This window comes from Myxocyprinus asiaticus, chromosome 4 (genome assembly GCF_019703515.2).
Source record: "Myxocyprinus asiaticus isolate MX2 ecotype Aquarium Trade chromosome 4, UBuf_Myxa_2, whole genome shotgun sequence".
Taxonomy (NCBI): Eukaryota; Metazoa; Chordata; class Actinopteri; order Cypriniformes; family Catostomidae; genus Myxocyprinus; species Myxocyprinus asiaticus.
The window spans coordinates 7438372-7465840 of NC_059347.1; the positions used below are offsets into that span (position 1 = coordinate 7438372).

Sequence of the window (27469 nt, forward strand, 5' to 3'; positions counted from 1 at the left end):
CATGTGCTCTCCAGTCATTCATAATTACTAATCATTGCTATTTTTGTTTTAATTAGGGTTTATTAAAAACTCTTTTTTTTATTGAAATTGCACTCAAAAGTTCAATAACTAGCCAATGAAAAGTTCTAAAAATGAGCATATCTAAAAAAATAAATAAAAAAAATAAATAAAAAAAATGTGCTGTGTATCTGCTTTAGAAATTTCTCTGACTTTTTCAGAGTTTATTCATTTCCAGGACTTTTCCATGCTTTTCAAAATGTTAAAATTCCCTGATATTTCAGGATTCTATGACAATGGGAACCTGGTATTTACGAGAGTACATTTTTAAAAAATCTAATGAACACACTAAAATGTTTTACTACTTTTAAAACAGAAAAATGTGGATTATATATTGTCAAGGCTGGAGGTAGATTTTGAAAATGACAGGAGGGGGGAAACTGCGTTATTACAGCATGCTAAAAAAATAAAACAACTGATTTAAAAACATTTTAGTAAACTGAAATACAATAACGAAAAGAAAACACCAAAAAAATAAATAAATAAATAAATAAAATAATTACAAAATAAAAATAATCAAAATGAAAAACTGTGGTTGATTAAATAAATTATCTGGGGTAAAAAAAAATAAAAATAGCAAAAAAAATCTAATAGTTTTTTTTCATAATCATGGAGCTACTGTATCTTCACATGACATTGGACATGATTGTCTGTGTGAGGCAAGACATCCTACCAGCAGATGGTAATATTGTGTGTGACTAGTTTCAGCAACTAACGATTATTTTGATAATCGATTAATGTAATGATTATTAGAACGATATTAGAATAATATATATACCTCTAAATGACATTCACTGAATTAAAGGGAAAAAAAGTACTTTTCATTAAGTTTAATTCAGTAAAGAAATTCACTGCAAAAAAAATCCTGTTATCAAGTGTTTTTGTCTTGTTTTCCATTTAAAAATCCTTAAAACAAGATACATTTACTTGAGAAGCAATTTATAAGATATTTAGACTTGCTTTAAGAGAATGTATCTTTCACTTGGTTATACTTCTGTGAGTGTAGTAAAGACAAAATATACTTATATTCAAGATCTATTCTCTAAAAGCAAGTCTAAATATCTTACACGCTGCTTCTCAGGTGAATTCATATTTTTTTTTTTTTTTAAGTATTTTTAGATATGAGACACAACGAGAGTGCTTCTGTATTTACTTATTTTGTATTTTTGCATTATAATTCCCTTATACTTTGCGATCTACATCACCTGAAGCTGTTTGGAAAGTTTAGAGTGCATCTGTAGAGCTCTGTATTTCGTCCTCTCCTCAGTCAGGTGCGAATTGCGGAGCTGCTCTCGTGCATCATCATTAGAGTTGAATGTGATCTTGTGTTATGTTAAATTAGATCAAATGTCTATTCAACAATGAACATTTTTGTTGACAATTTTTTGTTGTTGACATTGTCGATAACGTCGACTAATCGTTTCAGCCCTATGTGTGATGCATGTTAATTTGATGATCGCACAAAAATATGCAAAATCCATTTTTGATCTGGAAATGTTCAGTTCAGTCCACAATTTTATTACTATATTAAAAAATAGTTATATTATAACTATAATTACTAAAACTAGAATGAGAAACTAAAATATTAAAATCGAAATAATGACTTAAAACTAAACAGAAACAATCTATTACTGAAGTAAAACTAAAATGAAAATTAAACAAAAATTTAAAGTAAATTTGAAAATAGCATAAAAATAAAAACACATCTGAAAAAGCAAACCTGTAATAACCTTGCAGGGGAACTAGCATTTCTGTTAATCGGACAAGCAGACAAAGGTATTGGCAGAAATCTGCAAAAATCTCAAAATGGGAAAATATCAGCCAACTTATGGCGATCAATAGGTTTTAACAGTGATTTATAATATTTGCACACCTGTGATTGCACTTCAGCTGCATTGTATATTAATGCATCATGTTGCTTCAAAACAATTAAAGGCCCTTTACGCATTATGCTTTCTTGCTTTCCTGAAGTGAAATAAACCATGATTTTGACTCATTATTTTATTGAACTTTTCACAAAAAAATGAACAATGCAGAATAACCATTTTTATTTCCGAGATAATAACTGGACACCACCTGTTTTGATAAGATGCATGCAACAAGGTTTGAACTGTTTGAAATGTTTATTGTTGCATAATGCATGCCATTTTCCAAACTATTTTTAAAAAGTACTAGTTCACATGCATTAAATAGATGTCTTAGTTCGTTGTGCCATATCTCGTGCCATGAGCACCATATCTTTGCACTCTAGAACTACATGTACTGTACTCCCTTTTAAACTCATTACTTGGACTGATACAGTAGTTTATACTGATTATTAATAATAAATGTAACTATTTATTGAACACTGGGCAGGGCCATTTCTGAGCAAATGGGGGTACTAAGTGAAATCCTACTTGGAGGCCCCCCGCAATCACAACCCCCCTCCTCAGGATCATTACATTCTCCCTTCACTCTTGGGCCACAAGGGCCCTTTACCTGTCTAATTGAGCCATAACAGACGCCCGAGTCTTCCTCTCAGCTTTTAGTATATAAAAAACAAAACAAAAACACCTTGCTTTGGGGGCCCTAAGTGCCCGCTTATACTGCTTTTAGCTAGATACGGCCCTGACATTGGGTGTGTCTGATATTGAAAATATTTTTCTTCTCGTAATTCAGTGTCCTTAGAAAAGGCTGATTTTGGTTTCTGCAAATATTAGTTTTATTTACTCCTGCATATTTTCCATTGTATTTGCATGCCTCTGGCAGACATCACAGATGCATGTAATTAAGAATGTGTTTTTTTCTTCAAAGATGCAACACTGAATTTCACAGATAACCTTTGTGCAAACAATGCAGTCTTTGAATTCTCAAAGTCTCATTATTTTTCCATGCACCTATAAGACAAAAGTAGCATTTTTTAGGTCTTCTGTCCTTGTCCTTTTCATATGTATTTTAACGAGAACACAATAATTATACCACTGGAATGTTACAATAAATTAATGTTCAATATTGAAAACAGCACAGTGTCATAAAGCCTTGTCTGTGATAACCATGTTCAAGCTGGAATGTGCAAGTTGTTTGCCAGACCACACCATATTTGCCTGATAGCTGTGTGTGTGTCTGTGTGCAGAGTAACCAGTAACCTTCAAAACATGCCAGGTGCAAAGATGCTCCCCCGCTCACCAACTTGCACGTTAATGAGTTTCCAACAAGTAGAATCTATTACACACTCAGTGTGAAAAAAAATGTGATTAAGATCGATCATGCTCTGCTCCAAATCTCAGACAATGTTTTTTTTTTTTTCAAAAGCTGAAATCTCAAGCATTTAAGACCCATACTGGTTATTGGCAAAAAAAAATATTGTATTTATTTATCGAGTTAAATAAACATAAAATAAATTAATTGTAATTTTGAAACATAATATCATGACCACTCTCATGAGACAAAGACATATCAGTAACATTGTAAAAGCTGTTTTATTCTACATAAAGAAGGTCACCTCATGGGGGCAGCCATGTTAGGATCACATTATATAAAGTTAATGAATACCTTTTTTTTTTTTTAAAACAATGCAATGTTCGAATGTGGCTTAATAGCTTAACCAGTGACATTCACAGCAAATATGAAGCACCATACTGCCTTATCAGAGACTGAACGAAAGCATAAGGAGGCATATTGTAAGACGGTTTTCAATACATTGGCAGCTATATTACATTGATAAAACTCGCTCACAGGGGTAGAAGGAGAGAGACCGATATCTCCAGCAGCAACAACAGGCATGTTAGTAGATCTCCACTGCATTGCAAGCCAACTAAAATGATAAAGTTCACTTGCATTTCAGAATAAGTGCTAATAAAAAGTTATTGCAAACTCATCACATGTGTCCCTCATTTACTTTTGAATAAAATATGTATGTGGGCCAGTATGATGGTTCTTTTAATTTTTTAAAGCTGTGTAGAGTTGCTGCGCTCACAAAAAAATGAAAATTCCTGCAGGTGCGTGGAGCCAGAGAATCTTGCTCAAATTTTAGAGATTGCTGTACACACACTGAAAAATGATCCAGTCTAGTCAAGTCTATCAAAAATGATCCATCTTTATTGTATACACAATTCCATTGTGAGAAAGTGCACAGAGCAGTGTTCACAGAAAGCATGTGCTGAAAAGTTTGCTCAGTTTTAACTTCACTGCACTGCGCACTTTCTCACTATGGAATTTTGTTTACAATAAAGATGGATCATTTTTGATAGACTTGACTAATTTTTCAGTGTGCAGACAGCACTCTCTTAAAAAAAAAAAAAAAAAAAAAAAAAAAAATTTAAGCCGACATTTCATTCTTAAACTTTTGATGTTAACATTATGACACTTATTTGCTATGCATATCTGTGACCTTAGGCATTCAAAATCATCCAATTAGTTAAAGTATTTTAGCTGCATAATAATAGTCTGCTGGAGCTTTGACAATTCTGTGCTGTCCACTTCAAACACATTCAGACATTGTACTCGTTGTGCCACAGCAGCGGAGCACTGCATAATAAAACAAGATGTAACAGAGTTTGTATTTTCAGGGCAAATGGAGGAGTAAGGAGGTAGCAGAAACAGTCAACGTGAGTCTTTTATTACTCTTCAGCGTCGTTCACAAAACTTAAACAAAGGGCACTCAGTGGCCAAGTAATCACACACAAACGAGTCAATAATTCGTATCGCACACACAGGAACAGTCTCTCTCTGGTCTTTTTCTGCCGACTGATGCATCTGTCGGCCTTTTCAGGTCTCCCTCCGCCATCACTATAACGAGAGACAGGTGTTAATGATAATGCAGCCCAGGTGACAAGCCTTACCACTCTCCCTCTCCCGCAGACAGATACACAACCACGCCCCCATCCCCACATACCCCCACCACCTAACTCAGGCCGGGGCAACATCCGGTCTGCCAACAACCCCCCCCCCCCCCCATTTCTGGAGAGAAAGTCAGCCACAGCCATCTGTGCCCCTGGTCTCTGGATCACCTCAAATTTAAACGGCTGAAGTGCCAGGTACCAACGGGTAATCCCCGCATTGGTATCCTTCATGCAGTGAAGCCATTGGAGTGGGGTGTGATCTGAGCAGAGGGTGAAAGCCCACCCCAGCAGGCAGTAGCGGAGGGTGAGGACAGCCCAATTGATCGCAAGACACTCCTTCTCGATGGTACTTTACTTTGTCTCGCTTAAGGAGAGCTTGTGACTTATGAACAGTACCAGGACTTTACTTTTAGGAAAGCCTGTTGGCACGACTCTGTCCACTGGGCCGGATCGAGGGCCCCCTTTCTAGTAAGATCAGTCAATGGGACATCAGAGTAACTAGGCACAAACCTTCTGTAGTAGCCAGCCAGCCCCAGAAACTGTCTTACCTCCTTTTTGGTCTTGTGCCTCGGGTAGGCTGCAATCGCTGCGGTTTTGTTAGCCTGGAGTCGCACTTTCCACCTGCCCAATTGCACACTTCTTTGGGTTGGCCGTGAGTCCCGCCCGTGCAGCGACTTCAGGACAGCTTTCAGATGTTGCATGTGCCACCGCCAGTCATTACTATAAATAATAATATCATTTAAATACACGACGACATATGCTGTATGTGGTCTGAGAATTTTGTCCATAAGACGCTGAAACTGAACGGGAGAGTCACAAATTGGTGTAAGCCGAACGGTGTGGAAAAAGCCATTTTTTCTTGAGAGATTGGAGTTAAAGGGATCTGCCAATAAAAATTTGTTAAGTCCAGTGTCTAATAAAATTGAGCCGTGCCCAACCAATTGAGCATCTTGTTAATCCAAGGAATCTGGCAAGCGTCAAATTTGGACACCGCGTTCACTTTGCAGTAGTCTACACAGAAACGGACTGTCCCATCGCTCTTAGGTACCAGAACCAACGGGCTGGCCCAATCGCTGTGTGACTCTTCTATTACGCCCATCTCGAGCAATGCCTCCAATTCTTCCTGAACAACCCTTTTCTTGTGTTCAGGAAGGCGATAGGGGCGGCTACAAACCACCACCCCAGGGGTGGTCTTGATATGCTGTTCTATGAGGTTCGTGCGACCAGGGAAAAACGAGAACACGTCCGCGAATTCCTCCTGCAACTTGGCCACGTCTGTGAGCTGCGACGGCGTGAGGTGGTCTCCACACGGGCCCGGGGTGAATGAATTTGGTTTGAGAGTCACCTCCGGCCCGAGCTCCGCCCTCTCCAGAACTACCATCACCAAGGCTACAGCGACCGCCTCCCTCCACGATTTTAGGAGGTTGAGATGGTAAATTTGACGTGCCCCACCCCTGTCTGTTCGCCTAACCACATAATTGAGATCTCTGATTCGCTGTGTGACCTCAAAGGGCCCTTGCCACTTGGCGAATAATTTAGAGCTTGAGATGGGCAGTAATACAAGCACTTTATCTCCCGGTGCGAATTCCCGTAGTCGAGTGCCTCCCACAGTCGAGTCGTTTTTAACATTCCTGAGTTTGGAGCAAATTCTCCTGCGTTAACCCTCTGGGGTCTGAGGGTGTTTTGGGACCTGGAGAGGTTTTGACATGCCTTGACATTTGTGCTTTTTTCAGTTGCTGATTTTCTGATATGGGCATATTTACAGCACATTTTACACATTTACACCTGAACAGATATTTGCAAGCACAAGCTTCATTGATGATAATGAGGCAGCATAAACACTAGTTAAAATATAATCTAAACATTCATATTATTTTTATATCATATTACATATCATATTTATATCATACAGCATACAATTTAAATACCTGCTTTAGCCGAAACAACATTTAAATGTAACTAAAACTTGCCTATTAGGACATATTTCAAATTTCAATACTCTGAATCCTGGCTGGCAAGTCTGGAAATAGTCCAACTAGTAAAATATGTACGTTTATATAAAATAGCATGTCAACTAATGTAAGTAAAGACTTATTCAGTCCGTACGTGCCGGCGCGTCCGTCGACCCCAGAGGGTTAACTGACCCAAAGTGTGGAGTTTTGCTCTAAGATCAAGAATGTGCTGAATTTCATTCTTATTGTTTGAAGGTCAAGCTTCCCGCATCATATCGAGCACGCCGCGTGGCCGATGCCCATATGGGGAAAACCCTGTGGAGGCTTGTGGGACCTCTCGCACTGCAATTAACAGGGGTTCGAGCCACTTATCCCAATTTGTAGTGTCCTTGTGTACGAAATTATGAATCATATTTTTTTAAGTTTTATTAAAATGTTCCACCAACCCATCTGTTTGTGGGTGGTAAACACTGATCGATTTAATACCTAACAACTCGTACAGTTCGCGGATTGTTCATGACATAAATGTAGTGCCTTGATCAGTGAGGATTTCTTTTGAAATCCCCACTCGGGAGATAATTCTGAAGAGTGCCTCCGCAACACTACGTGATGAGATGTTGCGCAGGGGCACTGCTTCCGGATATCGTGTTGCATAGTCCACCAGAACTAATACAAAGTGATGCCCGCGTTCTAATGGCCCGACGAGGTCCATGCCAATTCTTTCGATGGGGACCTCGATTAGTGGTAGAGGGCGCAAAGACGCCTTTGGGGTGGCCGGTGGATTCACCATCTGACATTTACAGCACGCCGCACACCACTTGCGAACGTCTCCGTGAATGCCCGACCAAAAAAAACGGGCCATTATTTGTTTTCTCATGACCTAAATTGCCAGCCATTGGATTATGGTAAGCCATCTGGAAGAGGGTTTCCCGACGGCTCTTCGGTACTAATAATTGGGTTGTATTTTCTTTTGTTTCAGTGTCCTGCGTCACTCGATACAACTGATCTTTAATAACTGAAAAATATGGGTATGTGAGTGCTATGTTAAGCTGGAGCTGTTAACCACTGATGACTCTCACTTGGTCAAACGCGTGTTTGAGGGACTCGTCACCTGACTGCTCTAGAGGGAAATCCCCCTCAGGGAACCCCCTGAGGACAGGAATTCCCTCTCTTGCGTCATCTTGACATGGAGCAGACATAGACGGCCCTGGCACCACCTCCCCAGCCATAGCATCGTACGTCACACACCGAGCCAACATTTTACAGGACCCATCCACACATAATTCCCTTAAAAAATTCCTCAAATCAGGCCAATTAATTGCCAAAATCAGAGGATGGGTGAGGCAGGAATTAACCACAGCCTCTACTCTATGAATTTCCACCTAAATAGTATCTCACTGGTAACCACCGGATACCTGTGAATATCCCCATGCTCACACCGCACACTCACCCATTTATTGTACCCAATGCCCTGCCTTGCGCCAAGCGTTGGTGGATAGAGGTTTGGGTGCAACCCGAATCCACCAAAACTTGATATGTATCCCCTTTTAAACTTAGCGTCCCCACCTCCCTCACTGGACACTGATCCTGGCAGTGCCTGGCTTCCCTGCAGCTCACACAGACCGGCCCAGGCTTCCCTACCGTGCCCATGGGGGCGGTCTCAACAACCTGGGGGGGAGAGCGGAGGGAGACGGGGGAAGGGTGAGACACAGACAAGGGGAAGGGTTTGGGCGGGGCTCCTCCCTACTTCTGGGGAGCCGGAGCAGGACGGAAATGGGAGGGGGGGTTTGAGAGGTAGGAGAGAAAGAAAGAGAAGGAAGAGCCTCTGGTTCGCTGCCTTCTGGAAACGCAACCATGTAGTCTTCTGCCGGCTGGACGGCCTCTTCCAGTGACACCAGGCGGTGGAACTGGACCCACTCGGTCATCCCCAGAGTGATTGAGAGATGAACTGCTCCAGTGTCACCAGGTCAACAATATCCACGGTGCCGCGGGTTCCCTCAGCCAGCAGCCATCTTCTACAAGCATGCCGGAGCTCTTGCGCAAAAGCAAGGCCATGCTTCCCAAACTTCAGGGTCCTGAAGTGCTGGCAGTTCTGCTCAGGCCTGTTGCATGATCGCCTTCTTCAGGTCTCTGTAGTTGAGGAGGCTGATGGCAGGAAGTTGCTGGGTCGCTAGCTGCGCTTCCACGGAGAGCAAAGGTAACAGGCGGGCCGCCCATTGGTCGGGTGGCCATCGCCACACCTCTGCCATCTTTTCAAATAAGTCGAGGTTGGCCTTGGGATCATCGCTCGGTCCCATCTTGATGAGGGTAACAGGGGTTGTGGGCTCCAGGGTTGCAGCTGCAGCCCCCTCTCTGGTGATCAGGCTCTGGAACACCTGCCGATCCTCCGCTTGATCCTGGAGCAGGAGTTGGAAATGCTGTTCATTCTCCAGGTGTAAATCCATGAGGGCTTGATGTTGGTTCTGCTGGATGCTGGCGAGGGACTTGATTCCTTTACGCAGTGGTGAAGGGTCCATGACGACATTATCCTCCAAATCCTGGGTTTCGGCACCAGTGTAACAGAGTTCGTATTTTCAGGGCAAATAGAGGAGTCAGGAGGCAGCGGAAACAGTCAACGCGAGTCTTTTATTACTCTTCAGCATTGTTCACAAAACTTAAACAAAATGGCACTCAGTGGCCAAGAAATCACACACAAACGAGTCAATAATTCTTGTCGCGCACACACAGGAACAGTCTCTCTCTGGTCTCTCACTTTCTGCAGACTGATGTGTCTGTCCGCCTTTTCAGGTCTCCCTCCGCCATCACTATAATGAGAGATAGGTGTTACTGATAATGACAGCCCAGGTGATGACACGTTTGCTTATAATTAAGATAAACTGTGTGCCATTTTTTTGCACCTCTTTATCTTTGTTTACTTTTTGAACTTTAATATCAATCAGTAATACACAGACGTAATGATTAATGTATGTCCTTCTAAAACTGTGTACGCTTAGCTTAAAGCATCAAACTTCTCAACAACATACACCAATGAGCGCTGCTGTATAAACCAATGAAATCAGAAGTGGGTGGAGCTACATGTGTCACCCCGCCCCAATGTGTCACCACACCCCATTGCCCAGACTGCACTCTGTCTATAACTTCAGAAATTGTACACAACCATGTAACCAAAACGCGTTATAACTTACTTCAGCTTTATGCTTGTTCAGTTATCTGTCTATGGCAGTGGTTCCCAAACTGGGTGCCGTAGCTTCTGCTCAGTTCAATGTTTTAATACCCACCGATGTTAAAAAGTACCGGCAGTACAAAGAACTGACTCAATTCGGTACTAGCTAGCTGCTTTTAAACACTTACATACAAACTCTGGAAAAAATTAGGAGACCACTGCAAAATTATCAGTTTCTCTGGATTTACACTTTCTAGGTATGTGTTTGAGTAAAATGAAAATGTTTGTTTTATTCTATAAAGTACTGACAACATTTCTCCCAAATTCTAAATAAAAATATTGTCATTTAGAGCATTTATTTGCAGAAAATGACAACTGGTAAAAATAACAAAAAAAAAATGCAGTGTTTTCAAATCAGGGTTATTCCACCAAATATTGATTTCTATTGATAAAACATTAGTATTGTGTTGTTTAAAAATGTATATGAACTTGTTTTCTTTGCATTATTCAAGGTCTGAAAACACTGCATCTTTTTTGTTATTTTGACCAGTTGTCATTTTCTGAAAATAAATGCTCTAAATGACAATATATTTATTTGGAATTTGGGAGAGATGTTGTCAGTACTTTACAGAATAAAACAAAATGTTCATTTTACTCAAACACATACTTTTAAATAGTAAATCCAGAAAAACTGATAATTCTGCAGTGGTCTCTTAATTTTTTCCTCAGAGCTGTATATATACAGTGCATCCGGAAAGAATTCAACAGCGCTTCACTTTTTCCACATTTTGTTATGTTACAGCCTTATTCTAAAATGGATTAAATTCATTATTTTCCTCAAAATTCTACAAACAATACCCCATAATGACAATGTGAAAGAAGTTTGTTTGAAATCTTTGCAAATTTATTAAAAAAAAGAAAGAAAAAAAAAAAAAAAAAAAAAAAAAAAACAAATCACATGTACATAAGTATTCACAGCCTTTGCTCAATACTTTGTTGAAGCACCTTTGGCACCAATTACAGCCTCAAGTCTTTTTGAGTATGATGCTACAAGCTTGGCACACCTGTTTTTGGGCAGTTTCTCCCATTCTTCTTTGCAGGACCTCTCAAGCTCCATCAGGTTGGAAGGGGAGCGTCAGTGCACAGCCATTTTCAGATCTCTCCAGAGATGTTCAATCGGGTTCAAGTCTGGGCACTGGCTGGGCCACTCAAGGACATTCACAGAGTTGTCCTATAGCCACTCCTTTGTTATCTTGGCTGTGTGCTTAGGCTCGTTGTCTTGTTGGAAGATGAACCGTCGCCCCAGTCTGAGGTCCAGAGCGCTCTGGAGCAGGTTTTCATCAAGGAGGTCTCTGTACATTGCTGCATTCATCTTTCCCTTAATCCTGACTAGTCTCCCAGTTCCTGCCGCTGAAAAACATCCCCAGAGCATGATGCTGCCACCACCATGCTTCACTGTAGGGATGGTATTGGCCAGGTGATGAGCGGTGCCTGGTTTCCTCCAGGTATGACGCTTGCCATTCAGGCCAAAGAGTTCAATCTTTGTTTCTCATGGTCTGAGAGTCCTTCAGGTGCCTTTTGGCAAACTCCTGGCGGGCTGTAATGTGCCTTTTACTGAGGAGTGGCTTCCGTCTGGCCACTCTACCATACAGGCCTGATTGGTGGAGTGCTACAGAGATGGTTGTTCTTCTGGAAGGTTCTCCTCTCTCCACAGAGAAACGCTGGAGCTCTGTCAGAGTGACCATCGGGTTCTTGATCACCTCCCTGACTAAGGCCCTTCTCCCCCGATTGCTCAGTTTGGCCGGGCGGCCAGCTCTAGGAAGAATCCTGGTGGTTCCAAACTTCTTCCATTTACGGATGATGGAGGCCACTGTGCTCATCGGGACCTTCAATGCTGCATAATTTTTTCTGTACCCTTCCCCAGATCTGTGCCTTGATACAATCCTGTCTTGGAGGTCTACAGACAATTCCTTGGACTTCATGGCTTGGTTTGTGCTCTGACATGCACTGTTAACTGTGGGACCTTATATAGACAGGTGTGTGCCTTTCCAAATCATGTCCAATCAACTGAATTTACCACAGGTGGACTCCAAGCAAGTTTTAGAAACATCTGAAGGATGATCAGTGGAAACAGGTTGCACCTGAGCTCAATTTTCAGTGTCATGGCAAAGGCTGTGAATACTTATGTACATATGATTTTTTCGTTTTTTTATTTTTAATAAATTTGCAAACATTTCAAACAAACTTTTTTCACATTGTCATTATGGGGTATTGTTTGTAGAATTTTGAGGAAAATAATGAATTTAATCCATTTTGGAATAAGGCTGTAACATAACAAAATGTGGAAAAAGTGAAGCGCTGTGAATACTTTCCACTGTATATATAGAGAGAGCGTCATAGAGCGCTCATGTCTCGTGCTGAATCAAAGTCTCTCTAGCAAGTTAGTCTACTGCCGGCCATCTTTGGAACGCTCTCAGGAGGCTACTTCCAGTCATGCCAGTGCAGCTCCTATCTACTTGAATGGAGAAAGATCAAAATCTCAAAAAAGATTGGTCAAGATTATGATCAAAGAACATATTTTAAAATCAGCAATAAAATCTGACAATACTGGCATCATAAATTGTGCTTCTTTACCTCATATTACGCTAAAAAGCACAATTTTCCCGGCTTGTATAGCTAATGCGCATGCATGTTCTAGTGTTGATTGACAGGTGATGTCTGTACCTAAAAGGTGATTGGCTCTTTTAACTGTAATGCGGGACTTCCTTTCTACATCCACTGACCGTTGGGCACTCAGAGCTCCTTTGTTGAGCGTTCCAATTTCTCCTATTCATTTCAACAGAAGTGGCCTATCTCTGCTAAATAATCTCTGGCTGAATGCAGCTGCATTCTTGGTCAAAAAGCCCCTCATGACGCAACATTAAAGTACACAGTCAATGTATTTCGGGAATGAAAGCAGACGGGACAAAAATCTGTGCTACTTGAGATATTGTAACAGAGACAGTTTAGCAGAGAGGGACCAATGCTATTACATTAAATGGAGAAATTGGAATGGCCAATGGATGTAGAAAAGGAAGTTCCACCTTTCAGGTAAAAGAGCCAATCACCTTTTAATACAGACATCACCTGTCAGTCAACTCGAGAACGCACATGCCACTTGTTTACATTGAAAATAGCTGCGCAGCCTGCCTGAGAGCGCTCCAAAGATGGCCACCGAGTGGACTGACTTGCCTTGAAAGGGCTTTGAGTGTGAACAGACAGGACAAAAATCATATATCTCAAAACATCAGATCTGTCTGACGTGTAAATGCAGCCTAATAGATCTTAATATCAATCAAACAACAATACTGACAAGAAAAAGAGAAGCACTCACTGTCAGTGGCTGGACAACTTTAATAGTTGTAAGACCATTAAATTTAAATGACAGGCCTGCTTCTCAGTCAAACTCTGAGTGCATTTAATCAGTATTAATGTATATCTAATAATCACACAGTAAAGATTATGTCAACAATTTAAAGGTGCTGTAAGCGATTTTTTTTCATGGAAAAGTAAGCAAAAAATGTTCCTACTCCCTTAAAGATATTAATGAAATAAGTGTCCTGAGATAACTCGCCGGTCTCTGTGACAACTGTAGATTTGAAAACAGCAAACAAAAATGTGTCCGAGTACATTGATGCTTTTCACCTATCAATCATTTTGATAGTTCTCATAGTGTTGTATTTGAAGCGGATCATTGAGGCTATGATTCATAATGTTTGTCAGTTGAGAGCGCTATTGTGCCACTGTTGAATTTGACAGCCACAGGAACAAACTATGCAGCTCTTTTGCTCGGTTGTGGCATCAAAATTATCTTTGGAAGGTAGGATTTTGGAATGGGGGGCGTGGCTAATTCAACGGCTCAGTCACGTGAAAGCTTCAGAACACTAAAATTGCTTACAGCACCTTTAGGTAGTTTTAATGTATTTAAATTACGATTATTGTCATGTTTAAACATGCCGGGTTCAATACAAACTAAGCTCAATCGACAGCATTTGTGGCATAATGTTGATTACCACAAAAATGTATTTCTACTCATCCCTCCCATTCTTTAAAAAAAAGCAAAAATGGAGGTTACAATAAGGCTTACAATGGAAGTGAATGGGGGCCAATTTTTGGAGGGTTTAAAAGCAGAAATGTGAAGCTTATAATTTTATAAAAGCACTTTTATAATCCTAATAAATATGAATGCATGAAAAGATTCCATGAGAGTTTGAGTGGATCAAAGCTCCACTGGCCTTGCTCTTTTTTATGGTCTTGTCACTTCAGAGTCATCCTATTACAGCACCTTTGTTCATTAGCGTGATGTACAGTACACACTCAGAGATGTTGGCCACTCATTCCCTCGTGCTCTGATTAACGCTGCCGTTATTTGTGACTGTGACACCTGTGAGGTACCAGCCTATGCTTGACATTGAGTTATCTGACTTTGTGCCATTGCACTGTGTAAGATAACGTTGAAAATGACCATAAAGCTCAATGATATAGGTCTAAAACAGTCTGTGTTAAGCCTTCCTGCAGTTCCAATGCATCCCCCTTTTGTCTTATAAGTTTACATACATCTTTCAGAATTTATACAAATATAAGAGATAAAAGATCATTTTTTTTTTCAGTACTATGCATACCAGATATTTACATATATCCCACAAGACAAATAATAACTATTTACATAAATCTTCCTGGCCAAAAGTTTACATCCCCTTGGTCCTTATTGTAGTGTGTTGCCATCTTGAGCATCAGTGAATGTTTGCACCTTTTGTCATAGTTGTGTATGAGTGAGTTGTGTATCAACATCAATTAGCCACTGTTGGGAAGAACAAAAATGTGTAGAAGATGCATGGATTCCAAAGAACGTGCAGCACCTGTAGGATTTCTCTTAAGAACAGTGAGCAGCTTCACTGCTCACGACGAAGCAGGGGCTCATGCACAACTACCACAAAACATACAAACACTGATCATCAAGGACAAAACACAGAACACACCATATTAATTTGCAAGTGCCATGGGGACAAAGATCTTACTTTTTGGAGAAATTTCCTCAGGTCTGATGGAACAAAAATGGAACTTTTTGGCCATAATGACCATCCTTATATTTGGAAGAAAATGGGTGAGGCTTGCAAGGCGAAGAACACCATCCCAACCGTGAAGCATGGGGGTGGCAGCATCATGTTGTGGGGGTGTTTTGCTGCAGGAGGGACTGGTGCACTTCACAAAATAGATGGCATCATGAGCAAGGAAAATTATGTGAATATATTGAAGCAACATCTCAAGACATCAGCCAGGAAGTTAAAGCTCGGTCGCAAATGGGTCTTCCAAATGGACAATGACCCCAAGCATACCTCCAAAGTTGTGGCAAAATGGCTTAAGAACAACAAATTTAAGGTATTAGAGTGGCCATCATAAAGCCCTGACCTCAATCCGATAGAAAATTTGTGGGCAGAACTGTCTGGAGAAATGGGCCAAAATTCCAGCACCTTATTGTGAGAAGTTTGTGGAAGGCTACCCAAAATGTTTGACCCAAGTTAAACAATTTAAAGGCAATGCTACCAAATACTAACCCACTGAGAATGTGATGAAAGAAATAAAAGCTGAAATAAATCATTCTCTACTAGTATTCTGACATTTCACATTCTTAAAATAAAGTAGTGATCCTAACTGACCTAAGACAGGCAATGTTTTCTACGATTAAATGTCAGGAATTGTGAAAAACTGAGTTTAAATGTATTAGGATAAGGTGTATGTAAACTTCTGACTTCAACTGTAAATATCTGTTATGTTAAATAGCTTCATCAGGGCAGTGCTAAATAAAACTTTTTTTTTTTTTTTAATGACAACCATCTTGCAGATTCTGCAAGGGTTAAGCAAATGTATGCACTTAACTGTATATATCATACCCACTCCAGGTTAATAGCAAGCCACAAGAAGTAATAATAATAATAAATAATATAAAAAGGACAGTTGACATGTAATTTTGTGGCCAATCAGTTCTTTTGGAAAGCAATAAACACTGATTTTCTGCTAAAATAAAAATAAATACATAAATAAATAAATAAATAAAGATCTATACAAATTGTGCTTAAAAATGCATTAAAATGAACATTGATATAAATACTATTAAAATATAGCATACTGTCATTATCTAATAGAGGTCTGTATAAAAAAATTACTGGTCATGAATTTACAAATTGCCCAATAATAATAATAATAATAATAATAATAATAATGAAAAGTCTATACAACTTCATTATGATTTTTTGTGTGGCGTGACTCACAAAATCCATTTTTGAAAATGTTGTTAATCAGGACCCCAAAAAAGAAGTATATCTTTTTTGTAGCTTTCGAAGTAACTATCTACAGTAGGTATCTATTCTTCTGTATCTATATATATATCTATATATGGCAGAAATAGAAAGAGTAGTATGCTATTCCAAACATATCATTTGACATTTTTTCAAGCTTTGAATTCAAGGAGGAGCATTTTACCTCCTACTATTAATAACATTTGTAATATATATGTTGAATTACTTCCATGTTCTTTAAGTCCTGGGGTGTGATGTATCAATTTCATAGAAAGAGTTTTTTAGCATTATCAAAATATTTCACCCAAAAATGAATGAATTATGAAAATTAATTGTGTAATCATTTACTCACCCTCATGTCATTCCAACCTCTTTGCCTTTCTTTATTCTATGGAACACGAAAGGTTAATTTTATAAAAATAAAAAATAAATAAAAATTTTAAAAAAAGGAAAATAAAATTTAAAAGATTATATCCTGGCCACTCTTGACCATATAATGAAAATGAATGGGAACTGGGGAAAAAGCACCATAAAAGTAACATAGAAGTAGTCCACATGATTTGTGTTCTAAGTCTACTGAAGCCAAACAATAGAAATATAAGCTGTTATTCAATGAAAATCTTGAACCTCTGCTCTAACTCCAAAATCAGATATTCATATAATCATATATTTCATATTTATGATACTTTTATGGTTTTGTTTAGTTTATTATTTTGTATGTTGGACTTCGAGAGTTGTTGTCCCCTTTCACTTTCATTATATGGAAAAGAGTAGCCAGAATATTCTTCAAAAATGCACCTTTTGTGTTCCATAGATGAAAGAACATGAGTGTGAGTAAATGATGACAGAATTTTGTTTTATGATTGTGCCATTTTGGTTAACTATTCTTTTTAGTAAGCATGAAATAAGTTAAAGCTTTACATGCTTGTGTGGATGCTAGCATGCAGGAGTCTAACTGTTGACAATGCGTCAAAATAACATCCTGTGGTGTGGCATGAAAACTATATTAAACAGTATAATTTTCAAATTTGTATTTTGTGATTCATTTGTCACACCATTGGTCACTTCAAATGAACAAGTGATAACAAAAAGTAGTGACCAGTTACAGCTCCTAAAACATAAACTTTCCCTTATACAAATATACATATTTTAACCTAAAATCTTGATGTTGAAAAAAACGTTAATATCCATGTCCATTTCTCAACCCAGTTACAAAAGAGCAGCATTCACAATCTTTATACCTTCATAACGCACAAGTACAACATTTGATAGAGCTTATTTTAGCTATCTTCAGCCCCTTTTCTCTCCAAAATCCCAGTGTTGTGTTAAGGGGCAATTTATTATTGTCTTGCAATACTGTGAATTAACTGTTTATGTACTGTTTATGTATCTTTGTCGCATCACGCAAAACCTACAGTGCAGACTTAATTTCGGTATAACGGATGGCTTGTTGTGACTAGACATTTCATACATGTTACAACACTACTGAACATACAAAAAGTCTCAATGCACAGATAGTAGATGACATAGTCACTATAGCAACAGGAAATCAGTTCATGCCTTATATTATGGTATGCAGGTGCTTGTCAATACTAAAATAATAAAATGCAAAGTAATAAATAGGCTTATCAACTTTTAAAAGTCAGCAGAAAACATTTCCCATGTTATTTTGTTGTTGAGGTCAAAGGATGCACATCCAATCAAACTGTACGCTATATGTCACTTGCAACTCAAATTAATCATGCTAACAGGACAGGTTACGTAAACCCTGAATAAAACTGTGCAAGGTAAAAGAAATATGACCCAGACTAGATTAAATATGTTTGTAAGCTTGTACGATAAACTATTTTGGCACTGTGTTGGGTCGCCGCTTGATCTCTAATCTGGGTCCTAAAGCAAATCCAGTAGGGAACAACTGGTCTATTGTACAGCAGACATGAAATTATCAACTAAATATTATGAACAGGCCACTCTTAATTACATTAGATGAGCTGTCCAATTGATTGTTTCAAAAAATGACAATGACCCAAATCCATCCGCCATCATTCGAGTCAGATGCTGATTTTAAAAGACACTAATTTGATAGACATACTGAAGGCAAGGTACAGTCTGATATTAATTTGGCCATAGCCACAGCTGTCCACTAGTTGAAAGAGGTTACGTTTGCATGTGACACTGCATTCCTAGTATTTCCCAATCCACTACTTAGGTGTCCAGAGTGGTTGCTATGGTGTTGTAGGTGTTTGCTAGTTGAGATGTGCAAAACTACATATTTTCAAAATTGACTAGTCAGTGAATGACTAGTCCACTATTTGGCCTTAAGAAAGCCCTGTTTAAATATAACGTTTTTCAAACTGTGATTGGACGTGTTTTTTACAACACGTTCAAAAACTATTAGACAAAGTACAACAAAATGTAACAGAATAAAATGGTCTCAAGGCGCATTTTTTAAAAGTTTGATCATTTTAACTTGACATTCCACCTTAAAAATGCAATGTTTGAGGTGGGGTTCACTCAAATATAATATATATATATTATATATATATATACACACACACACACACACACACACACACACAGTTGTGCTCAAAAGTTTGCATACCCTGGCAGAAATTGTAAAATGTTGGCATTGATTTTGAAAATATGACTGATCATGCCAAATGTCTTTTATTTAAGGATAGTGATCATATGAAGCCATTTATTATCACATGGTTGTTTGGCTCCTTTTTAAATCATAATGGTAACAGAAATCATTCAAATGGCCCTGATCAAAAGTTTACATACCCTTGAATGTTTGGCCTTGTTACAGACACACAAGGTGACACACACAGGTTTAAATGGCAATTAAAGGTTAATTTCCCCACACCTGTTGCTTTTAAATTGCAATTAGTGTCTGTGTATAAATAGTCAATGAGTTTTTTAGATCTCACGTGGATGCACTGAGCAGGCTAGATACTGAGCCATGGGGAGCAGAAAAGAACTGTCAAAAGACCTGCGTAACAAGGTAATGGAACCTTATAAAGATGGAAAAGGATATAAAAAAATATCCAAAGCCTTGAAAATGCCAGTCAGTACTGTTCAATCACTTATTAAGAAGTGGAAAATTCAGGGATCTCTTGATACCAAGCCAAGATCAGGTAGACCAAGAAAGATTTCAGCCACAACTGCCAGAAGAATTGTTCGGGATACAAAGAAAAACCCACAGGTAACCTCAGGAGAAATACAGGCTGCTCCAGATAAAGACGGTGTGGTTGTTTCAAGGAGCACAATACGACGATACTTGAACAAAAATGAGCTGCATGGTCGAGTTGCCAGAAAGAAGCCTTTACTGCACTAATGCAACAAAAAAGCCCGGTTACAATATGCCCGACAACACCTTGACACACCTCACAGCTTCTAGCACACTGTAATTTGGAGTGACGAGACCAAAATAGAGCTTTATGGTCACAACCATAAGCGCTATGTTTGGAGATGGGTCAACAAGGCCTATAGTGAAAAGAATACCATCCCCACTGTAAAGCATGTTGGTGGCTCACTGATGTTTTGGAGGTGTTTGAGCTCTAAAGGCACGGGGAATCATGTGAAAATTGATGGCAAGATGAATGCAGCATGTTATCAGAAAATACTGGCAGACAATTTGTATTCTTCTGCACGAAAGCTGCGCATGGGACGCTCTTGGACTTTCCAGCACAACAATGACCCTAAGCACAAGGCCAAGTTGACCCTCCAGTGGTTACAGCAGAAAAAGGTGAAGGTTCTGGAGTGGCCATCACAGTCTCCTGACCTTAAAATCATCGAGCCACTCTGGGGAGATCTCAAACGTGCGGTTCATGCAAGACGACCAAAGATTTTGCATGACCTGGGGGCATTTTGCCAAGGCGAATGGGCAGCTATACCACCTGCAAGAATTTGGGGCCTCATAGACAACTATTACAAAAGACTGCATGCTGTCATTGATGCTAAAGGGGGCAATACACAGTATTAAGAACTAAGGGTATGCAGACTTCTGAACAGGGGTCATTTCATTTTTTTCTTTGTTGCCATGTTTTGTTTTATGATTGTGCCATTTTGTTATAACCTACAGTTGAATATGAATCCCATAAGAAATAAAAGAAATGTGTTTTGCCTGCTCACTCATGTTTTCTTTAAAAATGGTACATATATTACCAAATCTCCAAGGGTATGCAAACTTTTGAGCACAACTGTATATGAATAAATCAAGAGCAAGTAATCGACTAGTTGGATGATTAATCGACCACTGTGACATGCTTACTGGCCATAAAGACTCTAGATATGGTTCGGATCCCCACTACATCGTAAGCCTATTGGATTTTTGAGTCTGTTTTAGTGTCTGCCAAAAAAAATTTAATCCGATAGCTTAAAAGTAATAGCAACAAATCAGATGATTTGAGGTATCATTCATTAGCGGAAACAAATGATGTTATTCATATCATATCCATCAGTAGTATATTCATTATACCAATTAAAAGCAGTACCCCTAAAAGTGACGAATTAATGGTAATGTAGTCTGAGATGCATACTGTACTGCATATATTGCATGCAGATCCTTTTGATCACTATCCACATAGACAGAATATATGCATATGAATATAAGTGGCAGAGAACAGAGGCCATGATCAAAGCCACGTGCTCTGTATAAACAAAAAGGTGCTTTGTCTGTACTGTTTATCATGCTGCATGGTATAGACAATGCCTGCTTCATGCATATTGATACGGGCAGAGGAGGTAAATGTTTCCTGATGCACATGTACACACACACACACACACGCGCGCAAGTAACGAGATATTAATAAAAGGAGCTCATTCAGGTGTGTAGTATGAAGATCTTTCAAAAGCTTTTTAGGGTACGTTAAATGTAACAGATATAAAAGCTTTACAAAACACTCCATTAGCCTCTCGAATATTTCATACATATCATGCAGAGTAACATTACTTATATTACTTTAAACATCAAAAAAAAAATTCACAATACACTACAGAGTCACAGTGCAACAGTGAAGCCCACTTTTTCAGTAGCATTGGTTCCAGAAGTATTTTTTCCCCATTAATTTTCTCCATAGGGATTTCAACAGAGGAGTTGTAAGCCTTGAACCAATCCAACAAGCTTCAAAAGGAATCACAACATTAAAAACTTTCATTTAAAGCAAAAACATATTTGAAAAAAAAAAGAAAAGGACAAAAGGTTCAACTGTGTACAACTCACTGATTCAGTAATGTGGACGGCATGGATCTCAAGTTAGCAGCTGGTCTCTTGGTGTTGTCCGAGTCGAACTTGAAATAAGCCAAAAATCAAGAAAAATATGCTCCTCAGAGCTTGACTATATAGTGTATTTGACTGATGGAGTGAGAAGTTAATAGCTTAGTTAATGGCCCAGTTGCCAAAAAAAAACTTTAAGTTAAGAAAACCCTTATTTCTAATTTTAAGATTATTATCACTAAGGGTTTTCTTATCTTAAGGGGTTTCTTGCAACTAGCTGCATATATATTTCCACATTTGTGATTGGTGATTCACTGATTGGTGGATCACTCTTCAGGATTAGTAGTGTAGTTCTTAATTGGGAAGAACAATAAAACCATTTTTTTTTTTTTAAAGTTCAAATCACACTGAACTGTAGATTCTGCAGAAATTTTATAGTATTACTTAACAACCTCAGAGCTCATGGCAAGTCTGTCTTGAATGATTTATACGTTAAAGTTACAAATCTATTTCCCTAAGGAGAAAATAAATCCTGAACCTGGCCTGTTGGCTCCATTGCACCATACAGTGACTAATACTGCCATGACTAGGGCTGTGTAAAAATACAGATTTTCCTATTAATTGCAATCTTCATTAGAACAATTCCAATATTGGTTCCTAAAATCCCAATATCGATCTTTTAATCTATGCGCAACCCTCTGCAATGGGGGAGTAAATCACTTGCAAATGTGACCAAATTTTGCGCTATGTGACTAAAAATGTCTGTCATTAGCCACGGGCTGGTAAATGTTCAGTTCCTGCATTTGCAGTTTGGGGATTCCACCAGCGGATGATATCAAAGAGCTATTGATCACTTTTAATACTAACCATGAATTGTGTGTCAGTAGATCAATTTATTATTGTTATTAATAATAATAATACTAATAATGTTATAAAATAAAGTTTATTTTGTATAGTGCCTTTCTAATGCTCAATGACCGTGTACAGAAATTAAACATAAAACATTAAACAGAGAAAAATATAACAAATATACTGTACATTACAAAACAATGAACAATGGGCAATGGACAATGAGAAGCAAAGCATATTTCAAGCAGGTGAGACACGGGCAAGCAGGACGAGAGCCAACAGCCCCAGAGAGGCCAATATATAATATAACACATACAATGTGATCCGGAGCAGCGCAGGCGACAAAAAGAGAAGGGATGCATTGCATACAGCATATTTACACTACCAAATTCTTATGAATGGGCTCTCTTAATATAAAATGACGTTGCTTGACAATAGGACACAGACAGTGCAATAACTGTAGAAGAACCTCAGAATTACATTGCACTTGACCCATTCCATTAGCGCTTTGCGTGCACGCTTTCGCCAACCCATTTGCGCCAAGACTTGCCACATGCTTGCACAAAAATATCAAAACTTCATGGCCATGCCCACTGAATTTACACGTATCGCATAATGCTGCGCTTAAGGCATGGCTCTCTTAAAACAGGGCCCCATATTTATTGATTGATTGATTTTTTTAAAATAAAATGTGACAAAATGTACCAAATTAGAAGGTCACATGTGTAACTACCATCATTAGTTGAGAGAGAATTTATATTATAACTGAAAATATACCAAAATGAACCGGAATCTAATTTCCAATGAAATTGGAATCTAATTGAGAGCTTGTGAATTTGAATCCAATCGGTTCAGGAAATCTGTATCAATACCCAGCCCTACCCATGATGACACACTGTTGAGCTGAGAATAGTTTTGTAGCTTATCTTATAAAAGATGACACAACCTGAACAGTGGAATCCACTCCAATCACGGCTGAAGACACATTTTCTGGGAACACTTGACAAACTAACTAGCTTTATTGACTAGCTAACTAGCTTTATTGCAATTACAATAATATAATAATTCTACACTTACCCTTCTGCTCTAGCATCTACTAGTCTACCATACCATACTAATTTAGTATGGTAGCGGTACTTGTATTCTGTTCTCCCTAATCGGTTCTACGTGCATTATTCTCATTTGTAAGCTGCTTTGGATAAAAGTGCTAGCTTAATAAATGTTAATGTAAATATTACAATTGTATAGGTTTGGAATAGTGGCATACGAAACCGCAAGCCATTGGGGTGATTTAGGGTGAAAGTTGGTAACAAAACTACAGTGCACATCCAGCATTGCTCTCCGAGATCGGCACACACACACATACACACTTGGGAGGGTGGGTGGGCGGTTGGGGTGTTCCCCTCCTCTCTGCCTGGCCCACAGTGGGTGCACAGCAGCCGCCTGCTACCTGCCCAGAATTCTAATCAGTCCAGGGGTCTGTCTGTGCCCCCCCCCCTTACCTTCCTCTGTCGCTCTTATTCTCTACCCAGTCTCGCTCCACCCACCCGCTCACCCCTCTGTCGCCCGTCCACCCTCCCTCTCTCACTGCCTCGGACGAAAGGGGCCGATGATCCTTCAAAATTAATTAGATCCCTCCCAACCCCCTTTATATAAAAAAAAAAAAAAAAAAAAAACGCCATTTCTCTCTCCCCCTCTTCTTTTCCCTCTCCCAAAAATCATAGAAGGGAATCTCTCAATGTAATGGCCAAGAACACCAGGAAACTGGTTTGTGTGTGTGCCGTATCCGTCATTGTGGCTCTACATGTCTGTCGCTCAGCAAAGCGAACTGTCAATACGTCCCAAGATGTCAGTTTGTCTGGAAGAGACCCAGACGGATTTGCCCTGCTGGCTTGACAAATAGTACAGGGCAATTGGGAAGAAAGACAGTAATAATAAGACAGATGACAGAGTGAAAAAGTACAAAAGAACCAGAGCCGAATTCAGGTTAATCAGAGACGCTTTTTAATGAGGCGGCTTTCTCATAACGCATGCCGTGCGGCGACTGGAAATAATTTTTCAGCGATCGGGGGGGATCAGCGATGGACAAAGAGAGGGAAAGACAGAAGGCAAGAAAAAGGTGAGGGTGGGGTGTCGGGCAGAGCGAAGGAGGGAGAGGGGCTTTCTGGGAAAGGATGTCAAGCATCTGAATAATATAAATCTCAAATATGCAAATGTGACTTACAATGCTCGCATTCACACATTGTCTTTTGCCTCCAAGGCTGGTCTTTAATGGCACAGAGGCAGAAACAGTAAGAGCGCGAGGTAGCGCTGACAATTTATTTATAACAGTACTGAACTACAGTGTATAAAATGGACATAAATACATTCATGAAGCTGAACGGTATGCTGACCTCCTTTCCTCGAAATTCGAAGTGCTTTTTGATGTCACGGCCATTCGTGTACTATTTGTTTACAGGTGTTGATAGTCTGATTGGGTCCGTCACGTGTGTCAAACCCTCAGTGAAAGTAAGTATGTTGAAATACCCTTCAAAATACCCAAAAAAGGAACTAGGCAAGAAAAGAAAGAGGCAGTATTGGTCATCATTTTGGCAGCAATTGTGGCCCAGAATAATTCAGAGCAGGAAGAAATCGTAAGACCCAATGAATCACTTATGTGACATACTTTCCCTTGCTCTTAGGTTTTAGCCAAGGTCAAATTCGTTATAAAAAATTCTTACTTTTCAGACGCACACTGCAAAATGCCACCTGCAAAACCGAGCAAGGTTGCCAGTCCACAATCTGTCAGTCAATTCATGAAATAGCCCATAAAGGCACCCACTGAAGGCAAAAACAAAATGCACATTCATTCAAAAAATGTGAAATATTTGTTTGTCTGTAGTGACAGACAAATATATCAGCCAGACCAACACAATACAATAGAAAGACTGATATATTTTATTTTTTATGTATTTGTTTAGAGTATTTTAGCATCGACTTGGTATGGAAGTACTAGTAGTTTAGACATTCAGATCAAATGTCTATAGCAATTTTGATTAAATATTGTGTAAAATAAGAGTTCATTTAAATCTTATTTGCTGTCATTACACTGTATTATATATATTAGCATTATATCTGCCCTCTAGATTATCGGCATAGTTATCCGAATCGGCCGTAAAAAAAAAAAAAAAACGTAATATTGGTCGACCACTTCTTATGAAACAGGTGGAAAAACCACACTCGTTTGCACCATTTTCCATCCAAAATTTTCAAAGTTTTTCCAGCTATTTGCTTTCCTGAATCTAGTCAAAACCATGTACTGTCTATAGCCAATCCCTGGATTACAGCACAATTACTCACAAAAGAGTGCCTTAAAACTCAACGTTCTGCAATTTCAAATTAGACAATAATATGCCGTTAAAACCTCCTCGATGAAAGAGCGGCTAAATGATCAATCTAAGGGTTTAATTACCTTTGCTCCAATTACATGAACCCTACAGGCAGGTTTGCATTAAAACACCTACACAGCACATCAACTGTAACAAGCGAAATGCTGTTGTCATTTGTGAAAAACAATACTTAAAATCATGAAGAAATATAATCGAGAGCATATCTTACATTTGATTTGTTGTTAAGGAGAGATGACATTTCCACCAAGAGATTTACATCCCAAATAGCAGCAGGAGATGCCACATTTTGTGATTGCTCGCCATGTTTCTTAGTGAATGAGAAATCAACAGCACACACACACACACACTCACACACACACGCTCATGATGAGATATTAGTAACAAGGGCTGCACACACACTCAGCCAAGGTCCGTCGAGGTGATGGCAAACTCTGCCTTAGGTTACAGAACTAAATTATGTTAGCATATAAATGCAGACCAGATTGCATCAGAATGCTCAAATATCGACAGCCCTAATGAATAAAATATCACTTTTGTCTTTTCTTTCTTTTTCATGCATGATTTTATGTAATACAGACATTCCTTAGACAAGCTAAAACAACGGACTGTTACCGGTCGCCAAATGAGATGGCAAAATATGTGTCGCCCTCCTGGCGGCATTCATCATTTATTTATTTATTCATTTATTTATTTAGCTAGCGTTCATTTCTAGTTGAATAGGCGGCTTCACTAAATGTAGAGCAACTACTTTTGGGAAACCTTTTAACATGCAAAAATGCACAAATTGAGCACAGGATGCACATTAACTGAGAAAAAACAAAAATCAGTTTGTAAATGTTTGTAGTGAAAGTCTTAAGCCTGTACACCAAGCCGAAAGTATCTTTTAGCCATTCAAATGCTTATATGTGAAACGTGAGAAGCAGAATGCCTACGTAAATAGGCCTTCAAAACAAAAATATCATGCCATTCTAAAACACACATGTAATGCTCTAAACAAATGTGGTGAAAAAACTAAAACAAAGCACAACAACCCATGTTAAACATCCTGACCTGTTCAGACTGATCCCCAGTGAGCGTGCGTGCATGGTGACTCCTCATGCATTTTAGATGCACAAACTGTGTGTGTTTGCTGTTGTACATGAAAACATACAATAAAACTGAGTTGTGCTCCTCCAGCTTCTGCTGCTTCGCCGTCTTCTCACTGTCCGATTTCTCAAATGTGAGTCTGGCACGTGAAAAACAAGGAAGTGAAATACAGCGAGTCGAATACTCCGTACTTCCTATAGAACAACACGCCAGGCCTGACCTGAAACGACCCTGTGCTCTGTAGGCAACGTGCCAAGAAAGTCTTCCGGAGTAAGGTTTACATTGTGTGTTTAAGGCCTATCGCCATCTAATCATAAAGTAACGCGTGCTCCTGTAAAATAAGTCTTTATTCTCTTGCTTTTTAACACAATTAACCATTTGCAGGGTTTTCTGCTGGCTGGGATGCAACAGTAGTTGATTTTTACATGCCCTGCCAAAAGTTTCCCTGACCCCATGCCACAAATATGTTCAATAATTATTTTAACCAACATATGCTTATATTTATCTGAAAAATATATTTGTAATTTTCATTAAAAAAAAATAAAAAAAATGTTTTTTTACTATAATATCTATACGCTCATACACACACTTTTGCTGGAA

At 39.0% G+C, this 27469-nt stretch overlaps 1 protein-coding gene across 7 annotated transcripts in view; it reads right to left on the reverse strand.

Moving 5' to 3' along the window:
- LOC127435645 (zinc finger and BTB domain-containing protein 20-like) overlaps positions 1-27469 on the reverse strand; it is a 138070-nt gene that overhangs the window by 76826 nt on the left and 33775 nt on the right. The window contains exon 1 of one of the 7 annotated variants that reach the window (XM_051689275.1): positions 26834-26989. The exons of 5 other annotated variants lie outside the window; for them this stretch is intronic. The gene's annotated coding sequence lies outside the window, so the exon portion shown is untranslated. Of the gene's footprint in view, positions 1-25991; positions 26990-27469 lie in introns of those variants that run through there. One more of the 7 variants, XM_051689266.1, reaches the window with a different exon arrangement.